Source organism: Sminthopsis crassicaudata, chromosome 3 (assembly GCF_048593235.1).
Source record: "Sminthopsis crassicaudata isolate SCR6 chromosome 3, ASM4859323v1, whole genome shotgun sequence".
In the NCBI taxonomy this organism is placed as follows: domain Eukaryota; kingdom Metazoa; phylum Chordata; class Mammalia; order Dasyuromorphia; family Dasyuridae; genus Sminthopsis; species Sminthopsis crassicaudata.
In genome coordinates, this window is record NC_133619.1 from 542,092,332 (window position 1) to 542,119,978 (window position 27,647).

Here is a 27,647-nt window from a genome sequence, read left to right on the forward strand (position 1 = left end):
ATATATATATATATATATATATATATATATATATATATATATATATATATATATAATAAAAAAAAAAGTTCAATTGACCAAATAAAAAAATAGATAAAAAAGCTAAATGAAGAAAATTATTTGGTAAAAATTAGAATTTATAAAATGGAAGTGAACTCCAAGAATTAGTCAAACAAAACCAAAAAAGTGGAAAAAAATAGAAGAAAATGTAAAATATATCTTTGAAAAAAACAATTTACCTGGAAAATAGATCTAGGAGAGACAATCTTAACAATTACAGGACTTCTTGAAAACCATGATAAAAAAGGGCCTAGACATTCTTTTAAGAAATAATCAAGGAAAACTACCCTTATTTCCTAAAAGCAGGAGGTAAAAGCCATTGAAAGAATTCACCGATGACCGCTGAATGATTTTTTAATCCAGCAGTGTTTCTATTGAGCTTGTATCCCAGAGATCTTAAAGGAGGTAATGGGACTCACATATGCAAAGATGTATGTAGCAACCCTTTTTGCCATGGCAAGAAACTGGAAATTGAATAAATTTTCATTAGTTTAAGAATGGCTGAATAAATTATGGAACATGAATGTTATAGAATATTATTATTGTTCTATAAGAAAGGATCAGCAGGGTGATTTTAGAGAGGCCTTGAGAGACTTACATGAACTTATGCTAAGTAAAATGAGTAGAACCAGGTCTCACAGCAACAAGATTATACAATGATAAATTGTTATGGATGTGACTCTCTTCAAAAGCAACATGATTCAGGACAGGTCCAATAGTTTTATAATGAAGAGAACCATCTGCATACATATTAATTTCACTCTTTTTGTTGTTGTTTGCTTAAATTTTGTTCTATTTCTATTTTTTTTAAATCTGACTTTTTTGCACAGCATGATATTTTTAGAAATATGTATAGAAGGATTGCACGTGTTTAAGAAACATTAGATTGCCATCTAGCTGAGGGAGTGGGGGAAGAGAGGGAAAATTTAGATCACAAGATTTTGTAAGGTTGAATGTTGAAAATTATCCATGTATGTATTTTAAAAATAAAAAATTTTAATTAAAAAGAGGTAAAGGGATAGAACTGAGCAGATGTATTTAACTTAGATGCAAGGTAATCTAGCACTTGAGGCTAATCACCAACTGGACAATTCTCTATTAACATATTTGGAGGATGACCCTACTTAACTATTCTGTGCTGGATTGATAGGTGGGTGTGGACAAAGAAGGGGAAGTTAGATCAGTGGGTGGAGTAGGAGGAGGAGATTCATTCTCTTGGAGGTGGAGAGAGAGAGGAAGGAGGTGTGGATATTGTTAGATTTAGATCTAATCCCCTGACAGTGACCCCAACAGACCAGGAATACAGACTTTTGCTTATCCTGACTCTGGCTGATTCTAAGATATCCTGGGTCAGAACAAAACATAAAATAACTATGCAAAAAAAAAAAAAAAAAAAAAAAAAAACCAACAACAACAACAACAAAAAAAAAAAAACATAGTGAATATAATTTTGAATTTTGGGTTATTTAATTTGCTCCCAAATGTGAGCTTGTGAAATGATTTAATTGCCAAAATATGGAGATTATTAAAATGCACAAAATATGTTTATTTCTGAATAAAAACATAATGTTTCTAAAAATTATATTTTAAAATAAATTATACATAAAGTTAAAATAGAAAGAATCCTGTCCTTGTCCACCCATAAGTCACCCTCAATGTGCTTAGCCAAAGTGCCAGAGACCTTTCTCAATTTCTCCTGATAGCATGACTAGAGAAGTATGACTTTCTGCTTATTATTCTTTTCTTGTTCTTGCTACATAACTAGATTACCTTTTCTCTCTAGCATACAATTTTTGATATCTTTTAATCCTTTTCATCATTCAAATTCTAAACTTTTATGAACATAATAATCTTTATTCAAATCCAATGGCTTGTCCAATTCCCCTTATTCCAAATTATAAGACTTCTGTTTATCATTATAACACTTATTAAATCTATTTATATTTTTATTATTTCTATGTTCTATCCGATGGGAAGGGAAGAAAGAAAATGAAAAACAAATCAACAAACCAAATCTGTATTAAAGAAAGGTAGGCAAATTATAAATATACACATACATATCTCATAGTTCACATACATATGTGTGTGTATATATATATATATATATATATATATATATAGATATAGATATAGATATAGATATAGATATATAGGTATAGATATATAGGCACATATATCTATATCTATATATATATATATAGATATATGTTTATAATTAGATAGATATTGATATAGATATAAACATAGAAATGTATTCCTATATTGACAATGTCAAATTATATACAATTCTGCTTCTTGTGATTATCACATCACTGTTAGGAATTATATAAGATGGCTAACAATTTGTTCTCTGACAGCTTAGCTGATCACAGCATTTATCAGAATTAAGTCAAAATTAAGTCAAAATAGTTTGTCTTAAAACATATTGCTTTTATTAAAAAACATTCTCCTTGTTCAGCTAATTTCAATATATACCAATTCAAATAAAACTCTTATTTTTCTGAAACTATCACTTTGGTCATTTATTATTGTGTTTCATTATTTCATTGTGTTTTTTGTTCAATCATTCATTCTCCAATTAAAGGCACCTCCTTAGTTTCCAGTTCATTACTACTACAGAAAATTGGCTGTACATATTTTCTTATGTATAAATCCTTTCGCTCTTTATTCAATCTCTTTGACATATTCGTCTCATAGTATAATTTCTATGTCAAAGATTATGCACAGTCTTTTGAATTTAGTGGCATAGTTCCTAACTGCTTTTCAAAATGGCTAGACCAATTCATACCTTCATTGATAAATTTTTCTAGCTTTTAAAATCCTCTGAATCCCTGAACTGTTCTATGGGCCTCACCTAACATTTACTCTCCAACTATATGTAGATTTCTAGCCTACCTGTGGTATTCATAAGCCTTTAATCTAGCCTTCCCCCTGTTGAAGGATTTACTATCTCCACTTCTCAGAATTCCTCTCATAGTTAGAGATGTAGTTTATAAATCATTTCCTGTTTGAAATGTTTCCTTGATACACTCAACTACTAGTGACATCTCTTTCTAATACTTTTCTTTGGTAAATTCTATTTATTTGGATTCATTATATTCTTATTTATTCTATACATGCACACAAAATGTATATCTAATTATATATATATATACATATATGCAGACAAACATACATATGTTTTTTGTGTACATATGTATATGATATCCATGCTTACATTTTAATGCATATTCTTTAATTGATGTTGCGAGGCATTCTCATAACCACCATATGCATCTCTCTTTTTTTGGTAACTTTCAGTTTTAATTTTTTTCAGATTATAGAATTCCATATTTGTCATCATATACATCATTTGTGAAATATATCTTAAATGGAATTTTAGATTTTAATTTCCCATGAAAGTTGAATGTTGTTAAAATATTTGCAAATTTTTTATTTACAATAAGGAAACTTTCGTCTCCTTATCTTATTTAACTTTGGATCAAGCTTGTCCTTGTATACAGAATTTCATAGATTTGTGTTCTAATGGAATAAATGCAATAGATTATTCATTCAAATGTAGGGCCATAAATTAATAACTGGAAGAAATCTTGCAGGCCCTCCCATGAAACCCTCATTTTATACTTGAGAAAAAATGAAACTTGGAAAATTTGTGATATCCTCCAAGTTCACATAAGTAATAAATGATAGAAGTAAAATTCAAATCTTAATCTTCTGTTTCCAAATACAGAGTACTTTTCAATCTAACAAATTATTTTGGATAGGTAAAATATAATATTGTGATTTTAAGGACTTCCTTCCATTTGGGTATCTACAAAACTCCACATAGGGAAATTACATATGTATTGTTCTTTGTATATAATGTAAAGAGATTTGAACAAAATCAGGAAGGACTTCAGTACACAGAGATTATGATGAAGGGATCATACAAAAAATAATGGATGGTGCCTACAAAATTTTGAAAGAAGAGAAAGGCAAGACTAAAACAGATTAGTCAGTTTGATAGAGACATATAATAAAGAAAGGTAAATGAGAAGTAAGCCTAGAAACATAGCATTAAGTCAGGCAACAGAGAGCACAGTAGGGCATTCTTTAAAGCCTAACTAAATTTTTATAGGCCTTCAGCAAATGAAATATAATACAATTGTGGAAAAATTAACTCATACAAAATAAAAATTTTATTGTCAAAGATGATAGTTTGTAATCTTCCACACTTAAAATGGCTAATATGTAATATCTTTCTTTACCTGAATAATTTATTTTTTAATTATTGGAGTAAATTCATGGTATTTTAATAATATGTCCTTTAACACATATAATGAGAGCACACACATTTTGTCACATTTCTTATTTATTTATTAAAACAAATGCAAAATAGAAAAAGAAAAAAAAAAACATTATCATGTGCATAGCAAAACATGAAAGGATTAAAAAATATTAGAATAAATTTCCATTTAAAGAATGCTTGTATAATAGATATTTCATATTGTGTTCAGAGCTGTCCATCTTTACTTGCGTAGGTTTTCTTTTGTCCTTTAGTAGCACTATTTATTTTATTTTATTCTTTAGTTTCTTTTTTCCTCTTTCCTCTGCCAAAAATGTTATAAATAAGTGAGGATACACACTCATGCCCACACATATAAAATCACATGCACATATACATTCATATACATCTATGTAAGGTCATAATATGTTTGTTTATCCTCTGTTTCTCTAAAGGATGGATAATATCAGTTTTCATAAATCCAAGTATTTCCATATATTTTCCAAATCCACCAACTTATGACTTCCTATATCACAGCAGTATTACAACCTTATATTATCTAGTTATTTTAAATAATCTAAAACAATATTGAATTAATACGGCTTATATATAGTGTAGTTTCCCACTTTTCTCTTTTGGTTAAATCTATTTCAGTTTTAACTTTGTCTTAAATCAATAAATACTACACTTTTCTTTTTTCTAATAAATTCTACTGTTGATCATTATTATTATGTTTGAGTGGATCTCTCATTTCCTATCCTTGCTTTATTCCCTGTTTTACTTTTTATCTGCTTCAATTTACCTTGCTAATACTTAATCAAATCCCTTGGGTAAACCCCCCTTATTCTCTTCCCTCATTCTTTAAAGTTATTTTCCTCCTTTTCCAGTTAATCTATACCTCTTGATATCCACCCTTATCCTATTCCATCCCCTTCTAATTTTTTTTTAAATATAGAATACTTTTCTACCTACCTAGATATCTATATATTGTTTCTTTGGATTCCTGATGGGAGTAATATTCCAGGACTACCAATATTATTCATCCATCTAATTCCTGTGTGTCAGTTCTTCTTCTATTACATTTTTTGCATAGACTAATACTTTTTTTTACCATTTCATATATATATATATATATACATATATATATATATATTTTTTTTTTTTTTAAATCGCATGACATTGGGATGTACTCCAATCTTTCTTTTGAATTACTCAATTACTAAAGACAATCTTAGAAATATGACTTATATCGCTACATATAAAACATAAACAATCTGTCCTTATTGTATACCCAATAATTAGGTTTTGGTATTAACTTTACATTTCTAATTGAATCTTATATGTCCAATTTTCTGTAAATTTCAGGTCTTTGTGTAACAAAATTCTGAAAGTCTGGCAATTCACTGAATATCTAATTTTTATTACTGTTTCTGTTGTCATTCAATATTATGTTTAACTTTGCTGGGTGTTATGGGCCAGAACTCTGTACTTAAAACAAGGATTCTTATAAGGTGCTAATTCAGTGGAATTGATGAGACAATGGTTATCTAGTTTAGCATGGTGATTAATAGTTCTCCAAGTTCAGTATGATTGGTTTAATCTCACAATAAATAATGGTTTCCTAGTGCCATAATGATCAGTTTATACTCAAAATAGAGCATATAAAACTGCGACAAACTCAGCCAGAGAGAGAGCAAGAGGCAGACTCAGAAAGGCTCAGAGAGACTCAAAAGAGCCAGACACAGACTTGGAAGGGGAGCCAGATTAATTTATCCCATCTCACATCCTGTGGTGGCAAGGCTCTCCTCCTTAGTTTCTCCACTGAAATCAAGAATCTAGAAAGCCTCTAAGAAAGCTAACCCAGGCCTCAGTCAAGGAAACTAGATTGTGAAGGGAGATAATAAAGGATTAGGACTTTAACACCTGGCTATTCTTGTGGTGATTACTCTGACTTGAAAAGAAGGCTGCTCAAAGATCTCCAGAAAACCACTGAGAACACTATAGTTGGGTATGACATTTTTAACCATAGCCCTAATTCTTTCTTTTAATACATACTGTTCCAATACATGTGATCTTTTAATGTAGCCATTGTTAAGTTTTGTATGATTTTATTTTGTTTCTGCAATATTTGAATTGAATTGATTATGTTATTTGCTATACTGTCTCCTTGATTTTGTAGTTTCAGTATTTGGCAATGATGTTCTTGTAGTTTTTTTTCCTGTAGAACCTCTTTCAGGTGGTAATCAGTATATTTATTCTATTTCTACTTCTCTTTGTGTTCTAACACATAAGGACAATTTTTCTCAACAATTCCTTGTAGTATAAAATAGAGAAAGAAAAGATCAACAAATTGGGTATGCAACTAAAAAAGATAGAAAAATAACAAATTAAACTTCCCAATTAAATACCAAATTTGAAATTCTGAAAATAAAAGGGAAATTAATAAAAGTGAAAGAACACTATTGAGTTAGTAAAGTATATCGAGTTGGTTTTATGAAAAAAAATTAACAAAATAGATAAATGTTTATTTAATTTGATGAGAAAAAAAGAAAGAAGAAAATCATGTTGTTAGTATTAAAAATAAAAAGTGAGAACTTTCCACCAATGAAGAGGAAATTATAGCAATAATTAGTAGTTCTTTTGTCCAAAAATATGACATTAAATCTGTTTATGTAAGTGAAATGGAGGAATACTTACAAAAATATAGATTGTCCAGATTAACACAAGAGGAAATAAAATACTTAAATAATCTCATTTTAGAAAAAAAATAAATTGAACAAGCTATCAATCAACCACCCCTAAGGAAAAATTTCCAGAGCCAGATGGATTTACACATGAATTCAACCAAAAATTCAAAGAAAAACTAAATTCTAATGTTATGCAAGCTATTTGGAAAACATGGAAAAAAGGTATCCTGCCAAATTCCTTTGAAGATACATCATGGTGCTGATACCTAAACCAGGTAGGGTCAAAACAGAGAAAAAAAATTATTGACCAATTTTCCTAATGAATATTGAAGCAAAAATCTCAAATAAAATATTATCCAAAGAGATTACAGCAAGTTATCTCCAGGATAATACACCATGACCAAGTCGGATTTATACTAGGATTACAGGGTGTTCAATATTAGCAAAACTATTAATATACTTGACTATATCAATAACCAAACTAACAAAAATCATATGATTATTGAAATAGGGTCAGGAAACAAAAAAACAAAAAAAAAAAACTTTTGACAAAATATAGCACCTATTTACATTAAAAATATTAGAGAGCATAGGGATAAAAGGAGCTTTCCTTAAAATAATAAGCAATATCTATCTAAAACCTTCAGCAAGCATCATATGTGAAATATAAGAAAAGCTGTTTTCAGTAAGAAGAGGAATGGAACTAAGATGTCCATTATCATCTCTATTGTTCACCATTATATTTAAAATGATGACTTTAGCAATAAGAAAAAAAAAAAAAGAAAGTAGAGGAATTATAATAGGCAATAAAGAAATAAAACCATCACTTTTGGCAAATGACATAATAATATTCTAGGATTCTCCTAGAAAATTATTCAAAAACCTGTTGCAAACAATCCATAGCTTTAGCAATTTCTGTTCCAATCATTTTCCTTTACTCCCTGTCTATGGGTGTCAAATGTGTTTCTTGTCAACAAAATATTGTAAAATTCTCTTTTATAATTCATTCTGCTTTTTTTTTTCTTTTTTGGGAGAATTCATACCATTCACATTACAAAGTTATTGTTGCTAACTCTGTATGTCTCTCTATCCTTTTTTCTCCCCCAGATATACTTTTTCTCTCTTTCCACTCTGTCCTCAATTCAGTGTTTTGTTAACTCACCCCTCCCAGTACTTCATCTCTTATCACACATCCTCTTTCTTTTACTAGTATTTTTACCCATCCTACCCTCTACCTTATCTGTTATTGAAACCTTCCTCTTTTCTCTCATATTTCCCTAGTCTTTTTGCCCTCTCTTCATTCCTATCCTTCCTTTTCCCCTCTTTCTCATCATACTTCTTTATAGACTTTCTCATCATACTTCTTTATAGATTTAGACAAATTTTTATACCCAACTGAAAGATTAAGTTATCCCCTCTTAGAATCAAAACAGATGAAATCAAGCTTCAAACAATGTACATCCCGTTCCCTTTTTTCCCCTCTATTGAAACAGGTCTTTTTCAACACTTCATGTTAACTAATTTTCTTATTATAGCTTGCTTTCTCTCTTTTTCCAGTGCAGTCGTTTTTCTACAACTTAATATCTATTTCTTTGATGTTATAACATGAGTCCATTCACAACCACATCTTCAGTCCATCTGATATCCCCCTCTGCTGCTCCAGTGGAAGATGCAGTTCTAAAGAATTATAGATATCATTTTCCCATCTAAGGAAGTAAACAGTTTAACCTTTAAATAATGTATATTTCCACTGTTTACCTTTTTATTTGTTTCATGAGTCCTATAAAGTAAATGTTTTGTTTAATTTTGTTTGCTTGTTGTTTTTTTTTTTTTCAACAGATATGATTGAATGTCTCTTATGTCATTGAAGCTACACCTGCTCCCTGAAAGTTGATGCTGAGTCTCATTGGGGAGTTAATTCTTGATGTAACCCCAGGTCCTTTACCTATAAGAATATGATGTTCCAGACCCTCTGATTCTTTAACTAAGATTCTGAGTAATTCTGGCATATTGCAGTATTTTTCCTTGAGATTATAGTTTTAGAGAATCACAAACAATATTTCTTGAGTTTTTCCTTGTGGCATCTCTTTCCAGAGGTTAATGGATTCTTTCAATCATTACTTTACCATCTATTTCTAGAATATTGGGGCAATTTTACTTAATGATCTCTAGTAGAATGCTGTCCAGGTGCGCTCTCTCTCTCTCTCTCTCTTTGGTCATGTTCTTCAGATATGCCAATAATTGAAATTATCAATTTTCCATATCTTCTGTTTTTTACAGATTTTATTTCATATTTTCTTCCATTATTTCATTCTTTTTAGTTTGATTGTTTCTTGCTGCCTCACAAAGTCATAGGCTCCCATTTGCCTTGTTCTAGTTTTTAATATGTGAATTTGTTCATTTAGCTTTTATATATATATATATTTTTTTTCTATTTGGTTAATTCTACTGTTTAAGGAGTCTTCAGACAATTTTTTTTTTCTTTCCTTTTCCAAGATATTGACTCTCTCATGTATACTTCACATTTCCTTTCTCATTTTTTTTCTTCTAGCTCTCTTATTTGTTTTTTAAAAGTATTTTATCTGTGCTTCCAAGAAGTCTTTTTGGGCTTGAGACAAGTTCATACCATTATTTGAGATTTCTTCACGGAATATTATATTCTCATCAGAGTTTTTGTTTTGGTCTGTCTTGTCACCATAGTAGCTTTCTATGGTCAAGGTTTTGTTTTGTTTTTTTTTTTTTCCTTTTTCTTGCTCATTTCTTTTCCTTTTCTTTTGGTATTTCCTTTTTTTTTTTTTTTTTTTAACTTTAAAGGCTGAGCACTGTTTCTGGAGTAAAGGGGGCGTTGTCCCAAGCTTCCTGCGCAGCTCTGAACCTTGCCTTTGAGCACAGTGCTCTCTTGTGTTTTTAGGGGATAGCTTTGCTTCTCTTTTTCTCTTTTCAGGAAACAGCCTGGCTTCCAACAGTTTGTTTTCAGAGCTGGAACTGGAGGCTGATCCCCTGCTGTGCCCTCCTGCTGAGCCAAGATTGAGGGTCTTAGTTGCTGATTTGCTGTGATTAAGAACCTCTCACCAATTTTTCCAGAGTATATCTGAGATGGCCTAAACACACTTTTCATCCTAGTGAGACTGACCTTTTTTGAAGTTTTTCCAGTCTATCTTGAGCTGTAGAGAAGTTTCATTCCATCAGACTCTGTTTGAAGGCTTGATTTTATTTGGTTTTCTAGGGAAACTGGGAAAACTCTGGCAGTTACCTGACTTTACCCTAGTCCGAAAAGTTTCCAGATGTTCAAATTAAAGCCAGCTATAGGTACACGAAAAATTGCTCCAACTCACTATTGCTCCAAATCTCACACTTCTCAGATTGGACAAGATGATGGGAAAAGATAATGATAAATGTTGAAGGGGATGTGGATCACTCTGGAGAGCAATTTGGAAATATGCCCAAAGGCTTATAAAACTGTTCCTACTCTTTGACCCAGCAGTCCCTTTACTGTATTTTCATCCTCAAAGAATCTTAAAGGAGGGAAAAGGACCCACATGTGCATAAATGTGTGTAGTGGCTCTTTTCATGTAGCAAAGAACTGGAAAATTAGCAGATGGCCATCAATTGAGGAATGGCTGAACAAATTGTGGTATGTAAAGATAAGGAATATTATTGTTCTATAAAAACGATGAGCAAGCTTTTGTTGAACAAGATTCACATGAATTTATGTGGAAAGAAACAATGAGATCCAGGAATACATTGTACACAATAACAGAAAGAATGCGTAATGATCTACTGTGAAAAACTAAGTTCTTTTCAATGTTTCAGAGATCCAAAACAATCCAAACATAATCTGTATCCAGAAAAACAAAAACAAAAACAAAAAACAAATAAACAAACAAACAAAAACTATGGAGACTTAATGTAAATCAACTCATCCTATGCTCAGGTTATTTTTTTCTGTTTTAAAAATCTCTCCCATGTTTTTTCCTTTTGCTCTGATTTTTCTCTCTAACATGATTCATAATATGCATTAAAAATAATTACATATACTAGAAAAAAGTTGGCTTCTTTAAATTTAATAACTAAATATAATAGTATTAGGTTTGGTCTGGTTAAAAGCAGCATAGAATAAAAGCATTCCATTTTAATTCTTTATTAAAGTTTATTTTTTATTTTTCAAAACATATGTGTGGATAATTCTTCAACATTAACCCTTGGAAAACCTTGTGTTTCAATTTCCCTCCTTCCCCCATCCCTTCCCCTAGATGACAAGTAGTCCAACATATGGTAAACATTGTAGAAATATGTTACGTACAATATATGTGTACATATTTAAACAGTTATCTTGCTGCAAAAGAAAAATTAAATCAAACAAAAAAAATGAAAAAGAAAATAAAATGCAAGCAAACAACAAAAAAGTGAATATACTGTGTTGTAAACCACAATCAGTTCCCACAGTCCTCTCTCTGAGTTTGGATGGCTTTCTTCATCACAAGATCATTGTAACTGGCCTGGATCACCTTATTGTTGAAGAGAACATCCATCAGAACTGATCATTGTATAATCTTGTTGTTGCCATGTAGTTATCTCTTAGTTCTGCTCATTTCACTTAGCATCTGTTCATGTAAGTCTTTCCAGGCCTCTTTGGGATCATCTTGCTGATGGTTTCTTACAGAACAATAATATTCCATAACAATCACATTACATAACTTAATCAGTCATTTTCCAAGTGATGGACATCCACTTAGTTTCCAGTTCCTTGCCAATACAAAAAGGGCCACCATAAACATTTTTGCACATGTGAGTCCCATTTCCTCATTAAAAAACTTTTTGGGATATAAGCCCAGAAGAAACACAGACAGATCAAAGGGTATGCACAATTTGATGCCTTTTTGAGCATAGTTCCAAATTGCTCTCCAGAATGTTTTGATCTATTCACAGTTCTACTAATAATATATCAGTGTCCCAGTTTTCCCACATCCCCTCCAGCATTTGTCATTATCTTTTTCTGTCATCTCAGCCAATCTGAGAGATGTGTAGTGGTATCTCATATTTCTCTGATCAATAGTAATTTGAAGCACCTTTTCATTTGACTAGAAATTGTTTCAATTTTTTCATCTGAGAATTGTCTATTTATATTCCTTGACCATTTATCAATTGGAGAATGGCTTAAATTCTTACAAATTTGAGTCAATTCTTTATATATTTTAGATATGAGGCTTTATCAGAACCTTTGAACATAAAAATATTTCCCAGTTGATTACTTCCCTTCTAATCTTGTATGAATTAATTTTGTTTGTACAAAATCTTTTTAACTTAATATAAAGAAAATTATCTATTTTGTGGTCAATAATGATCTGCAGTTCTTCTTTGGTCACAAATTCCTTCCTCCTCCACAGATCTGAGAGGTAGACTATCCTATATTCTTCTAATTTATTTATCAGTCTTTATGTCTAGATTATGAACCCATTTCAACCTTATCTTGGTATATGGCGTTAGGCGTGGGTTAATGCCTAGTTTCTCTCCTACTAGTTTTCAATTTTCCCAACAATTTTTGTCAAATAGTGAATTCTTATCCCCAAAGCTGAGGTCTTTGGGTTTCAGAGCATCTCATTCTTTATTATATTTACTGTATTTTTATTAATAGATTTTAGATTTTTGTTAACATTTTCAATGTTACATCTGTTTTTTTGTTTGTTTGCTTGTTTGTTTTGTTTTGTTTTGTTTTTCTTTTCTTTCTTTTTTTTTTTTTTCTTTAAGACTCTACTCAGGTTTCAACTAGCCTGTCTAGGTTTCCTCAATTCATTCCTCCCAGGTGTTGAGTTTTTTTTTTTTTTTTTTTTCTTCTCAAATTATCTTGAGAGGTTTATTTGTTCTATTTGGAAGTTTGTAGAGGGCAGGAACAATATTTATCTGTGTTTTCCCCAAGACATGCCTGTCTCTTTGATCACTAATCTTATACTTAAATATTTGTTGAAGATAGTTGAATAAAAATTAATTTTTGCCTGTTAAGGGATAGGTCTATTCTTTGAGAGTCTCCACAGCTGTGGATCATAACATCTGAAGGAGTTGCAGGGCAGTTTTTGCTGACACAGGTGTTGCGGGCTGGGAATGAGATAAATTGGAAGAAGAAGACAGAGGTTAGATGATGCAATGGCCTTTCAGTCAGGAGATCAGAGAACAGCAACTGCCTCTCAGTCTCCTTGTATCATCCTCTCACAAGAGGAGCTCCATTCTGCAGTTTGGGTTGGATCTCCAGCAACCACTGTCAGGTGGCTCCAATGTATTACAACAGTTCCTGTGAATTTGCCCAACATTTGCCCAAATTATCAGATGCTAATAGAAGATTTTATGCACAATCCTTATGTACATATATAAATCCTTATGCACATCCTTAATTATTGCTCATCTTCATAGTCTTCTTATTCTTTAAAGATCATATGCAAGCTGTGGTTCTGAACGTAATAGAATATTTTATTTCTTCCTAGACTTGATATACTTCTTCAATTCATCTCAGACATACTTACTGAAATGTTATACCCGTTATTCTTTTTTCTACCCCTGAGCCAGTCTCAAAATGTGCCATCTGTCAAGATGGTCCTCTAGCTACAATTGACCTCTTTTCATATGAAATTATGTTCAAGTCCTGGGTCTAGCGCTTTCTATCCATGTGAACACGTAAACAAGTATGTCACCCATATACTCCAAACTCAGATTTTTCTTCTGTAAAATGGGAGTAATAGATTTGCTCTAGCTACTTACCGGGATTTGCATAGATTTTTTTGCTTTTCCATCAAAAATACTATCCTACAGTAACAAGAAGATTGTGGAATGATGAACAACAAAATGGTGATTCAAGAAAATTGCAATAGAATTGGGAAGGAAAATATCATGTACTTTCAGAGAGAAATCTATAGAGACTGAATGTGTATCAAAGCACACTATTATCACCTCTTTTATTTGTTTATTTTCTTTCTTATTTTTTTTCTTTTGGTCCGATTTTTCTTCCACAGCAAGACAACTATGGAAATATGTTTAAAAGAACTGCACATATTTAACCTATACCAGATTCCTTGTTGTTTTGTGGAGGGAGTAAGTAAGGGAGAGAGAAGGAGAAATTTGGAACACAAAATCTTGTAGAAATGGTTGTTGAAAAATATATTTGCAGGTGTTTGAAAAAATACAATACTATAGAAAATAAAAAAAAGTATTGTACTAATTTAAATTATTTTCTTCAGCTTCTCCTGAAAAGCTACCTCTTCAACAATGCCTTTAAAAATCAATATGAATTAATAAGAAGCAAGATATGGTGCTAGCATTAATTGGTTCTATTCTGTCTCAAATGATTATTCTCCATTTTTTAAATTTCATATTCAAATATGAAATAAAAAGTGGGGAAAGAATATGGTCATGTACACTGTAGAACATAAGACAAGATTCAAAATAAAAAGAAACAAATTTCCATTTCAAGAAAGCCTATATAATAAGCATTACATGTGTTCAGAGCTATGCATCTTTGTTTCCTTGAGGTTTTCTTCTCTTCTGTTTACTTTTTACATTATCTTATCCTTCTCCCCAAGAAGGTTGTAATGAAGCATAAGCATACATTCACACAGAAATATACAAATACATAATATATAATCATATATTATCATAATCATAAACTTATATACACATGCACATTAAATATATCTTTGTAAAACTATGCTTTTTGTATTTGTTCTCTTTTTCTCGGAAGATGAATAATTTCCTCCTTTATGAACAAAGCTTTCCATATTTTTATAACTCTGCCAATTCATCATTTCTTGTGCCAACATATTATTTCAACCTTATACTGCATAGTTATTTTAAATACTCTGAAACAATATTGATTAATATGGCTAACATAAGTAGTTTCACTCTTTTTCTTTTTTGATTAAGTCTATCTTAATTTTGTCTGAGATCTTCATTGCTAGCTACTGTTTTTATATATAATAAAGTCTGCTTTGAATATTTGTGTGAAGCTCTCATTTTTATAATATTCCCCAAAATGTAACATATTGTGGAATTCAAAATTTTAATTTACAATCTGTTTATATTTTATGGGTAAAATCAGCCAATTCACAATCTAAGGTATACTTACTTGTTGTTTATTTTTCCCCTTTCTATTTTTCTCACCATATTCCTATCCACAATTATCATGCTGCACAAGAAAAAAAAAAATAGATGAAGAAAGAAAAATGAGAAAGAAAGCAAAATACAAACAAACAAAAAAAAAGTGAAGATATTGCATTGTGTTTCATATGCAGTTTCCATACTTCTCTCTCTAGGTGCAGGTAGCTCTCATTGTCATAAAATAATTGAAAGTGGCCTGAAGCATTTGTATTTTCCATAACTTTTTTCAATTGCTCTTAATTTTTTTTTCTAATTTTCCTCCATCACTCTTATTCTATTTTTAAAGTTCTAAGAAATCTTCTTTGTGTTTGTGTGTTTGTGAGTTGAGGTGGGAGTGAGTGTTTGAGACAATTTAACTGCTCTTATTGAAAAAAAAAGAGTGACATGTTTTAGCCCCTTTAATGTCCTCTTAATTTGAACCCTGTTTTCTCTATCCCATAATAGTTATCACTGATAGGGTTCTCATTCCTTTTATTTATTTTTAGCAGCTATTGGGAAGAACAAGCTTGAGTTGCTAGTAAATCATGCCCAAAGTCTCAAGTCCTTCCTGCTGTCATTTTCTGTGGCATATCTTGTTGTTGTTGTTGTTGTTGTTGTATTTACACCAACAATAATCAGTGTTTTTAATCATCTAACATACTTTGAGATTTTACAAATAAGGTTATGTTACAAATAAGTATTTCTCTTGGTTGCTATTTTTTTCTGTATTTGCCAAGTAAGTCAACTGTTTTCAAACTACTGAGGTTTTTTGTTTGTTTGTTTGTTTGTTTTTTTTTTTTTTTTTTTTTTTTTTTTTTTACCAAAAAATTATGCCTAGGTAATTTTCCAGCATTGACAATTGCAAAACCTTTTGTTTCAACTTTTCCCCTCCTTCCCCCCACCCGTTCCCCCAGATGGTAGGTTGACCAATACATGTTAAATATATTAAAGTATAAGTTAAATACAATATATGTATACATATCCAAATGGTTATTTTGCTGTACAAAAAGAATCAGCCTTTGAAACAGTGTACAATTAGCCTGTGAAGGAAGAAAAAAATGTAGGCAGACAAAAAATAGGGATTGGGAAATCTATGTAGTGGTCCATAGTTAACTCCTAGAGTTCTTTTGCTGGGTGTAGCTGGTTTAGTTCATTACTGCTCTATTGGAGCTGATTTGGCTCATCTCATTGTTGGAGAGGGCCTCGTCCATCAGAATTGATCATCATATAGTAGTAGTGTTGAAGTATATGAAGATCTCCTGGTTCTGCTCATTACACTCAGCATCAGTTCATGTAAGTCTCTCCAGGTTTTCTGTAATCATGGTCTTGGTCATTTCTTACAGAACAATAATATTCCATAATATTCATATACCACAATTTATTCAACCATTGTCCAATTTATAGGCATCCATTAAGTTTCCAGTTTCTGGCCACTACAAAGAGGGCTGCCACAAACATTCTTGCACATACAGGTCCCTTTCCCTTCTTTAAAATCTCTTTGGGATATAAGCCCAGTAGTAATGCTGCTGGATCAAAGGATATGTACAGTTTGATAACTCTTTGAGCATAGTACGAAATTGCTCTACCGAATGGCTGGATGTATTCACAATTCCACCAACAATGTAATCAAGTGTCCAATTTTTCCCACATCCCCTCCAATATTCTGTATTATCTTACCCTGTCATTCTAGCCAATATGACAGGTGTGTAGTAGTATCTCAGAGTTGTCTTACTTTGTACTTCTCTGATTAATAACGACTTGAAAAATCTTTTCATTTGGCTAGAAATAGTTTCGATTTCTTCATCTGAGAATTGTCTGTTTACATCCTTTGACCATTTATCAATTGGAGAATGGCTTGATTTCTTATAAATTAGAGTCATATTTCATAGAATGTATATGTAAATCCATCTGGTCCTGGAGATTTTTTTCTTAGGGAGCTGATAAATAGCTTGTTCTATTTCTTTTTCTCTGAAATTGGATATTTAAACAGTTTACCTCCTCCTCTGTTGATCTAGGAAGCCTATATTTTTGGAGGTAGTCATCCATTTCATTCAAGTTATCAAATTTATTGGCATAAATTTGGGCAAAGTAACTCCTTATTATTGCTCTAATTTCCTCTTCATCAGTGGAAAGTTATCCCTTTTTTCATTTTTAAGACTAACAATTTGATTTTCCAATTTCCTTTTTATTACAAGATTTACTAAAGTTTATCTATTTTATTGTTTTTTTATAAAACCAACACTTAGTTTTATTTATTAGTTCAATAAATTTGTTTTACTTTCAGTATTTTTAATTTTTCCTTTTAATTTTAGAATTTTAAGTTTAGTATTTGATTGGAGGGTTTTAATTTGGTCTTTTTCTAGCTTTTTAAGTTGCAAGCCCAATTCATTGATATTCTCTTTCTCTATTTTATTTAAGCCTCTAAAATTTCCCCTAACTGCTTTAGCAGCATCCCACAAATTTTGGCATGATGTCTCATCATTGTCATTATCTTGAGTGAAATTATTAATTGTGTCTATAATTTACAGTTTCACCCAATCATACTTTAAGATGAGATTATTTAGTCTCCAATTATTTTTTGGTCTATTTACCCCTAACTTTATGTTGAATGTAGTTTTTATTGCATTGTGATCTGAAAAGAAAACATTTACTATTTCTGCCTTTCTGCATTTAATTTTGAGATCTTTATGTCCTAATATATGGCAAATTTTCATATAGGTTCCATGAACTGCTGAGAAGAAAGTATACTTCTTTCTGTCACCATTCAGTTTTCTCCAATGATATATCATACTTAATTTTTCTAATGTTCTATTTCCCTCTGTAATTTCTTTCTTATTATTTTGTGGTTTGATTTATCTAATTCTGAGATTGTATGGTTGAGATCTCCCACTATTATAGTTTTGCTGTGTATTTCTTATTGCAACTTTTTAAGCTTCTCCTTTAGGAAGTTAGATGCTATACCACTTGGTGCATATATGTTTAGCATTAATATGGCTTCATTGTCTATACTACCCTTTAGCAGGATAGTTTCCTTCCTTATAGGAAGATTTTTAATTAGACCAATTTTTGCTTTTGCTTGATCTGAGATAAAGATTGCTACCCCTGCTTTTTTTGACTTCACCTGAAGCATAATAGATAATGCTCCAGCCTTTTATCTTTATTCTGTATGTGTGTCCCTGCTTTAAATGTGTTTGATCTCTACAGGAAATTATTAAAGAGAACTGCCAAGAGGTAATAAAACCAGAAGGTAAAATAGGCATTGAAAGAATTCATTTAACACCTTCTGAAAAAGACCCTAAAAAAATACTCCCCTGAACATTGTGGCCAAACTTCAAAAATATCAGACTAAGGAAAAATTATTACAAGCAGCCAGGAAAAAAAACAATTCAAATACCGAGGTGCCACTATAAGGGTCACTCACAATCTGGCTGCCTCTACATTAAAGGATCGAAGGGCTTAGAATCTGATATCCTGAAAGGCAAAAGAACTTGGAATGCAATCAAGAATAAACTATCCATCTAAGCTGAGCATTTTCTTACATGGAGAAAGATGGACACTTAATGAAACAGGAATTCCATTTGTTTCTAAGAAAAAAACCAGATCTAAACAAAAAATTTGATCTCCAACCACAAGACTCAAGAGAAGAAGAAAAAAGTAAAAGGAACTCTTGAGAACTGTATTTCTGTTGTGGATATAAATTAAGACCACATGTATCTTCAACAATGATACTGTATGAGGATGTGTTCTGATGGAAGTGGATATCTTCGAGATAGAGAAGAGCTAATCCAATTCCAATTGATCAATGATGGACAGGGTCAGCTGTGTCCAGAGGGGGAGCACTGGGAAATGAGTGTAAACTGTGAGCATTGTTTTTTTTGTTTTTGTTTTGTTTTGTTTTGTTTTGTTTCTCTTCCCAGATTATTTTTACCTTCCAGGTGCAGTCCTTCCTTTGGAACAGCAACAACAAAATTAGGTTCTGCACATATATGTTGTACCTAGGATATACTATAAGATATTTAATATGTATGGGAATGTCTGTCATCTAGGGGAGGGGGTGGAGGGAAGGAAGGGAAAAACTCAGAACAGAAAGGAGTACAAGGGATAATGTTGTAAAAAAAAATTACCTATGCATATGTACTGTCAAAGAAAATGTTATAATTATAAAACTTAATAAAAAAGGGAAAAAATGGTATAGTATATCCTGGATACAATATGTATGTGCAAAACTGAATTTTTTTTTTTGCTGTTGTTGTTGCTAAGGAAGATGTGAGTTCAGAAGGTGGGAGTGACTTGGGAAGAAAAACAACAAAAATGCAAACAGTTTGCACTCATTTCCCAATGTTCCTTCTCTCATTTCAGCTGATTCTGTCCATCATTGATCAATTGGATATGGGTTAGATCTTCCCTTTGTTGAAGATACCTACTTCTAAGGGAGAGTTTCTAATTCCAGAATGAGAAGTTTATGCTAGAAACAATAGAAAACCACTATAGTTTGTTGTTGTTGCTGCTGCTGCTACAGTTTTTTGAGGCAGGGAAGTGATGTATTCAGATCTATTCCACAGGAAGATTATTTGGGCCGCTGTGTGAAGAATGCATTGATAATGGAAGGAACTGGAAATAAAGAGACTAATTAGACTAAAGACTGCTTATTGCAGTAATATGTGAGAGTCTGATGTGAGGATATGGTCAAGCAGGTGGAAAGACAATTGTGGATCTAAAACATAATTGAAAATTAAATGAACAAGACTTGGAAATCACAGTTGGATGCAGAGCATGAGGAAGTGTTTCTGGAAGACGCTAGAGTGTCTTCCAGGTTATACACCCAACTCAGGAAATGGGGAGCCCTTTCAATAAATCTTATCTCATTTTCTTTAAAAAAAAAAAAAAGACCATATGTATAATTTGATTTTACTGATATAACATAAAAAAGGGGGGATGAAGAAAGGGAAAGGGGATAGTATCAGAAAAAGGGAAAAGGGGAAATAAAAAGAGGGAAAATATATATCAGGAATAGGCAAAAAAAAATTTACATATCTAAGGGAATTTAGAGAGGGGGAGGAACATTTTGTGAATCTTACATCAGAGTAGACTCAAAGAGTTAATAACTGACATATTTGTTTTTCAGAGAATTCTCTCTCATGTCATTAAAAGGGAGGAGAGGAAAAGGAAAAAGGAAAATAGTAATAACGGAAGGGTACAAGAAAGGAGAATGGATTTAAAAGGAGAGGGGAGGGATACTAACAGGGAGGGCTGTGTGAGACAGGTGGGGACCATAAGTTTAATACTGGGGAAAGGATTCAGGGGGGACAAGGGGGAAAAAAAAGCATAATCTGGGGATAAAATGATGGCAGGAAATACAGAATTAGTAATTTTAACTATAAATGTGAATGGGATGAACTCTCCCATTAAATGGAGGTGGATAGAAAACTAGATCAAAAGTAAGAACTCTACAATATTTTGCTTACAGGAAACACATTTAAAGCATGGAAATACTTACAGAGTAAAGGTAAAAGGCTGGAGCAGAATCTATTATGCTTCAAGTGAAGTCAAAAAAGCAGGGGTGGCCATCCTTATCTCAGATCAAGCAAAAGCAGAAATTGATCTAATTAAAATAGATAAGGAAGGAAACTATCCTGCTAAAGGGTAGCATAGACAATGAAGCCATATCAATACTAAACATATATGCACCAAGTGGTATAGCATCTAACTTCCTAAAGGAGAAGCTAAAAAAGTTGCAATAAGAAATACACAGCAAAACTATAATAGTGGGAGATCTCAACCATACAATCTCAGAATTAGATAAATCGAACCACAAAATAATAAGAAAGAAATTATAGAGGGAAATAGAATACAAGAAAAATTAAGTATGATAGATTTTTGGAGAAAACTGAATGGTGACAAAAAGGAGTATACTTTCTTCTTAGCAGTTCATGGAACCTATACAAAAATTGACCATATATTAGGAAATAAAAAATCTCAAAAGTAAATACAGGAAGGCAGAAATAGTAAATGTTTTCTTCTCAGATCACAATGCAATAAAAACTACATAAAAAAAGAAGTTAGGGGTAAGTAAACCAAAAAATAATTGGAAACTAAATGATATCGTCTTAAAGAATGATTGGGTGAAACAGCAAATTGTAGAAACAGTTAATAATTTCACCCAAGATAATGACAATGATGAGACATCATACTAAAATTTGTGGGATGCAGCTAAAGCAGTAATAAGGGGAAATTTTATATCTTTAGAGGCTTACTTGAATGAAATATACAAAGAGAAGATCAATGAATTGGCTTGCAACTTAAAAAGCTAGACAAAGACCAAATTAAAAACACCCAACCAAATACTAAACTTGCAATTTTAAAATTAAAAAAAAAATATTGAATTAATAAATATAACTAAGAGTTGGTTTTATGAAAACCCCAATAAAATAGATAAACCTTTGGTAAACCTGATCAAAGAAAGGAAAGAGTTAGTCTTACAAAGGAAAAGGGGGATCTTTCCACCAATGAATAGGGAATTAGAGCAATAATAAGGAGTTACTTTGCCCAACTTTATGCCAATAAATTTGATAACTTAAGTAAAATGTATGACTACCTCCAAAAATATAGGCTTCCCAGATTAACAGAGGAGGAGATAAATTCTTTAAATAGTCCCATTTCAGAAAAAGAAATAGAACAAGCTCTTAATCAACTCTGTAAGAAAAAATCCCCAGGACCAGATGGATTTACATGTGAATTCTACCAAACAATTAAAGAACAATTAGCAACAATGTTATTTAAACTATTAAAAAAATGGGGAATAAAGGAGTCTTACCAAACACCTATTAAGACACAGATATGGTACTGATACCTAAACCAGGTAGTTTGAAAATTGAGAAAGAAAAATATAGACCAATCTCCTTAATGTATATTGATGCTAAAATCTTAAATAAGATATTAGCAAAAAGACTTCAGACAATCATCCCCAGGATAATACACTATGACCAAGTGTGATTTATACCAGGAATGCAGGGCTGGTTTAATATTAGGAAAAATATTAATATAATTGACCATATTAGTAATCAAATTAATAAGAACCATATGATCATCTCAATAGATGCAGAAAAAGCATTTGTCAAAATCCAACTCCATTCCTACTAAAAACTCTTGAGAGTATAGGAATAAATGGACTATTCTTTAAAATAGACAGGAGCATATATTTAAAACCATCAGTAAGCATCATATGTAATGGGATAAACTGGAACTTTTACCGGTAAGATCAGGATTGAACAAGGTTGTCCACTATCACCATTAGTATTCAATATTGTATTAGAAATGCTAGCCTTGGCAATAAGGGTCGAGAAATAGATTAAAAGAATAAGAGTAGGTAATGAGGAAATCAAACTATCATTCTTTGCAGATTATATGATAGTATAGTTAGAGAATCCCAGAGATTCTAATAAAAATTATTAGAAATAATTCACAACTTTAGCAAAGTTTCTGGATGCAAAACAAATCCACATAAAATCCTCAGCATTTTTATACATCAGCAACAAAATGCAACCGCTAGAGATACAAAGAGAAATTCCATTCAAAACAACAGTCGAGAGTATAAAATATTTAGTAATCCATCTACCAAAGAAAAGTCAGGAATTATATGAGCAAATTTACAAAACACTTGCCACAAAAATAAAGTCGGATTTAAATAATCAGTAAGACATTAAGTGCTCTTGGATAGGCTGAGCAAATATAATGAAGATGACAATATACCCTAAAATAATCTATTTATTTAGTTCTATACCAATCAGACTCCCAAGAAACTATTTTAATGACCTAGAAAAAATAACATCCAAATTCATATGGAAGAACAAAAGGTCGAGAATTTCAAGGGAATTAATGAAAAAAAAAATCGGATGAACGTGTTCTAGCTGTACTTGATCCAAAGCTATATTATAAAGCAACAGTCACCAAAACCATTTGGTATTGGCTAAGAAATAGACTAGTTGATCAGTGGAACGGGATAGGTTCACAGGACAAAATAGTGTACAACTATAGCAATCTAGTGTTTGACAAACCCAAAGATACCAACTTTTGGGATAAGAATCCATTATATGAAAAAAAAAAACTGTTAGGAAAACTGGAAATTGGTATTGTAGAGATTAGATATGTACCCACACTTAACACCATATACCAAGATAAGATCAAGATGGGTCCATGGTTTAAGCATAAAAAATGAGATCATAAATAGATTAGAGGAACATAGGATAATTTACCTCTCAGACTTGTGGAGGAGGAAGGAATTCATGACCAAAGGAGAACTAGAGATCATTATTGATCACAAAATAGAAGATTTTGATTACATCAAATTAAAAGTCTTTTATACAAACAAAACGAATGCAAACAAGATTAGAAGGGAAGTAACAAATTGGGAAAATATGTTTACAGTTAAAGGTTCTGATAAAGGCCTTATTTCCAAAATATATAGAAAACTGACTCTAATTTATAAGAAATCAAACCATTCTCCAAGTGATAAATGGTCAAAGGATATAAATAGACAATTTTCAGATGATGAAATTAAAACTATTTCCACTTATATGAAAGAGTGTTCCAAATCAGAGAAATTCAAATAAAGACAAATTTGAGATACCACTACACTCCAGTCAGATTGGCTATGATGACAGGATAAAATAATGATGAATGTTGGAGGGGATTTGGGAAAACTGGGACACTAATACATTGTTGGTGGAGTTGTGAAAGAATCCAGCCATTCTGGAGAGCAATTTGGAACTCTGCCCAAAATGTTATCAAACTGTGCATACCCTTTGATCCAGCAGTGCTACCATTGGGCTTATATCCCAAAGAAACACTAAAGAAGGGAAAGGAACTTGTATGTGCCAAAATGTTTGTGGCAGCTCCTTTGTAGTAGCTAGAAACTAGAAAATGAATGGATCTCCATCAATTGGACAATGGTTGGGTAAATTATGGTATATGAAGGTTATCGAATATTATTGCTCTATAAGAAATAACCAGCAGGAGAAATACAGAGAGACTTAGATGAACTCATGCTGAGTGAAATGAACAGAACCTGGAGATCACTATACACTTTAACAACAATACTGTATGAAGATATATTCTAATTGAAGTGGATATCTTCAACATAACGAAGATCTAATTCAGTTCCAATTGATCAATGATGGACAGAAACAGCTACACACAGCGAAGGAACCCTGGGAATTGAGTGTAAAACGTTTGCACTATTGTCTTTCTACCCAGGTTACTTATACCTTTGGAATTCAATTCTTACCATGCAACAAGAAATTTGGTTTTACACACATATATTGTATCTAGGTTATACTGTAACACATTTAATATGTGTGGGATTGCCTGTCATCTATTGTAGGGAATATAGGGTCAGAGAGGAAAATTTGGAAAAATGAATACAGGGGATAATGTTATAAAAAAATTACCCATACAAATGTACTGTCAAAAATATAATTAAAAATTTAATAAAAAAGAAAAAAGATCAAATTAAAAACCCCTAATCAAATACTAAACTTGAAATTCTATAATTAAAAAGAGAAATTAATAAAATTGAAAGTAAAAAAATAATATTAAACTAATAAATAAAGCTAAGAGTTGGTTTCATGTAAAAACCAATAAAATAGAAAAACCTTTGGCAAATCTGATTAGAAAAAGAAGAGAGGAAAATCAAATTGTTAGTCTCAAAAATGAAAAGTAGGAACTTTACACCTATGAAGAGGAAATTAGAGAAATAATGAGTTACTTTGCCCAAATTTATGCCAATAAATTTGATAACCTAAGTGAAATGGATGACTACCTCCAAAAATATAGGCTTCCCAAATTAACAGAGGAGGAAGTAAATTGCTTAAATAGTCCCACTTCAGAAAAAGAAATAGAACAAGTTATTAATCAACTCCCTAAGAAAAAAAATCTACAGGACCAGATGGATTTACATGTGAATTCTACCAAACATTCAAAGAACAATTAGCCCCAATTTTATATAAACTATTTGAAACAAATAGGAATGAAGGAGTCCTACCAAACTCCTAAATGCTCTTGGATAGGGCTTGCAAATATAATAAAAATGACAATTCTACCTAAACTAATCTATTTGTTTAGCATTATACCAATCTGACTCCCATAAAACTATTTTAATGATCTAGAAAAAATAACAAAGTTCATATGGAAAAACAAAAGGTCAAGAATTTCAAGGGAATTAATGAAAAAAAAAATCAAATGAAGTTGGCTTAGGTGTACTGGATCTAAAATTATATCATATAGCAGTGGTTACCAAACCATTTGGTATTGGCTAAGAAATAGAATAGTTGATCAGTGGAATAGGTTAGGTTCAAAGGACAATATTATCAATAACTTTAATAATCTAGTATTTCTCAAACCCAAGGACCTCAGCTTTTGGGATAAGAACTCAATGTTTGACAAAAATTGTTGGGAAAGTTGGACCCTAATATGGTAGAAACTAGGCATTGACCCACACTTAACACTATACACCAAAATTGGGCCAAAATGGGTTCATGACCCAGGCATAAAGAATGAGATTATAAATAAATTAGAGGATCATAGGATAGTTTACCTCTCAGAACTGCGGAAGAGGAATGAATTTATGTTCAAAGAAGAATTAGAGATCATTATTAATCACAAAATAAAAAACTTGATTATATCAAATTGAAAAGTTTTTGTCCAAACAAAACTAATGCAGATAAAATTCGAAGGAAACAATAAACTGGTAAAACATTTTTACAATCAAAGGTTCTGATAAAGGCCTCATTTCCAAAATATATAGAGAATTGACTCTAATTTATAAGAAATTAAGCCATTCTCCAATTGATAAATGGTCATAGAATATGAATAGAAAATTCTCAGATGAAGAAATTGAAACTATTTCTAGCCATTTTAAAAGATGCTCCAAGTCATTATTAATCAGAGAAATGCAAATTAAGACAACTTTTAGATACCACTACATGCCTGCCAGGTTGGCTAGAATGATAGGGAAAGATATTGTGCAATGTTGGAGGGGATGTGGGAAAACAGAGACACTGATACATTGTTGGTGGAATTGTGAATACATCCAGCCTTTCTGGAGAGCAATTTGGAAGTATGCTCAAAAAGTTATCCAACTGTGCATACCCTTTGACTCAACTATGTTACTACTGGGCTTATATCACAAAGAGATCTTAATGAAAGGAAAGGGACCTGTACGTGTAAGATTGTTTGTGGCAGCCCTCTTTCTAGTGCCAAAAACTGGAAACTACATGTATGCCCAGCAATTGGAGAATGTCTAAATAAATTATGGTATATGAATATTATGGAATATTATTATTCTGTAAGAAATGACCAACAGGATGATTTAAAAAAGGCCTGGAGAGACTGGAGAGACTTACATGAACTGATGCTGAGTGAAATAAGCAGGACCAAGAGATCATTATATAGTTCAACAATATTATAAGAAGATCAATTCTGATAAACATGTCCATCTGCAATAATGAGATGAATCAAATCAGTTCCAATAGAGCAGTAATGGACTGAACCATCTACACTCAGCAAAAGAACTCTTGGAGATGACTATGAACCACTACATACAATTCCCAATCCTTCTATTTTTGTCCACCTGCATTTTTTATTTCCTTCACAGGCTAATTGCACATTATCTCCAAATCCTATTCTTTTTGTATAGCAAAACATCTGCTTGGACAAGTATACACATATTGTACTTAATTTATACTTTAACATATTGAACATGTATTGGTCAACCTGCCATCTGTGGTGAGGGGAAGGAAGTGAAAAATTGGAACAAAAGGTTTGGCAATTGTCAATGATGTAAAATTACCCATGTATATATCTGGTAAATAAAAATTATAATAAAAAAAAGAAAAATATAAAATATAAACTCTTTAGTTTGGCATTGAAAGCCCTTTAGACTTGTTTTCAATTTTTTTAGCTTTGTTTTTACAGTATTCTTTTTGCTTCCTTTTTCTCTTTTTACAGTATTGTTCACATATTCTTTCTAACAATCAATCTAGATTCTTCTTGTCCTTGTTAAAAATAATCTATTTCTCTTCTCATTTTTGCAGAAAGCACATATATACATAAAATGTATTCCCTCCCCACATTTATTTCTTAGAATGTCTAACTTTCTTCAAGGATCTATTCAAGTTCTATTTCAAGAATTAAGTTTTGCTTTAATCCTCTGTTATGAGTATTCCAACTCCTAAATATCACATTTTCTTGTACTTCATATTAATGTGCTCATATATTAGTATGAATATATTCTCTTGTAGAATATTAGTTTTTCAAACATAGTGAATATATGTTTTGAATCTTGTAATCCCAGTGCCTATCCTGCATGGAATAAGTAATTAGTGAATAGTCTTTGATCTAGAATTTAATTCAGTGAGTGAGGTATTAGAGATATTATAGATAAAGATAAAGAAATTAATGCCCAGATAAATTACAATAATTCATTGCAAAATATTTATTCTTGGATGGATATAAACACA

At 31.5% G+C, this 27,647-nt stretch overlaps 1 long non-coding RNA gene across 1 annotated transcript in view; it reads left to right on the forward strand.

Moving 5' to 3' along the window:
- Nucleotides 1-27,647, forward strand: part of LOC141559795 (uncharacterized) — a 378,619-nt gene that overhangs the window by 16,043 nt on the left and 334,929 nt on the right. The window contains exon 2 of the long non-coding RNA XR_012487553.1: nucleotides 2,038-2,090. This is a non-coding gene — a long non-coding RNA (uncharacterized LOC141559795). The remainder of the gene's footprint in view (nucleotides 1-2,037; nucleotides 2,091-27,647) is intronic.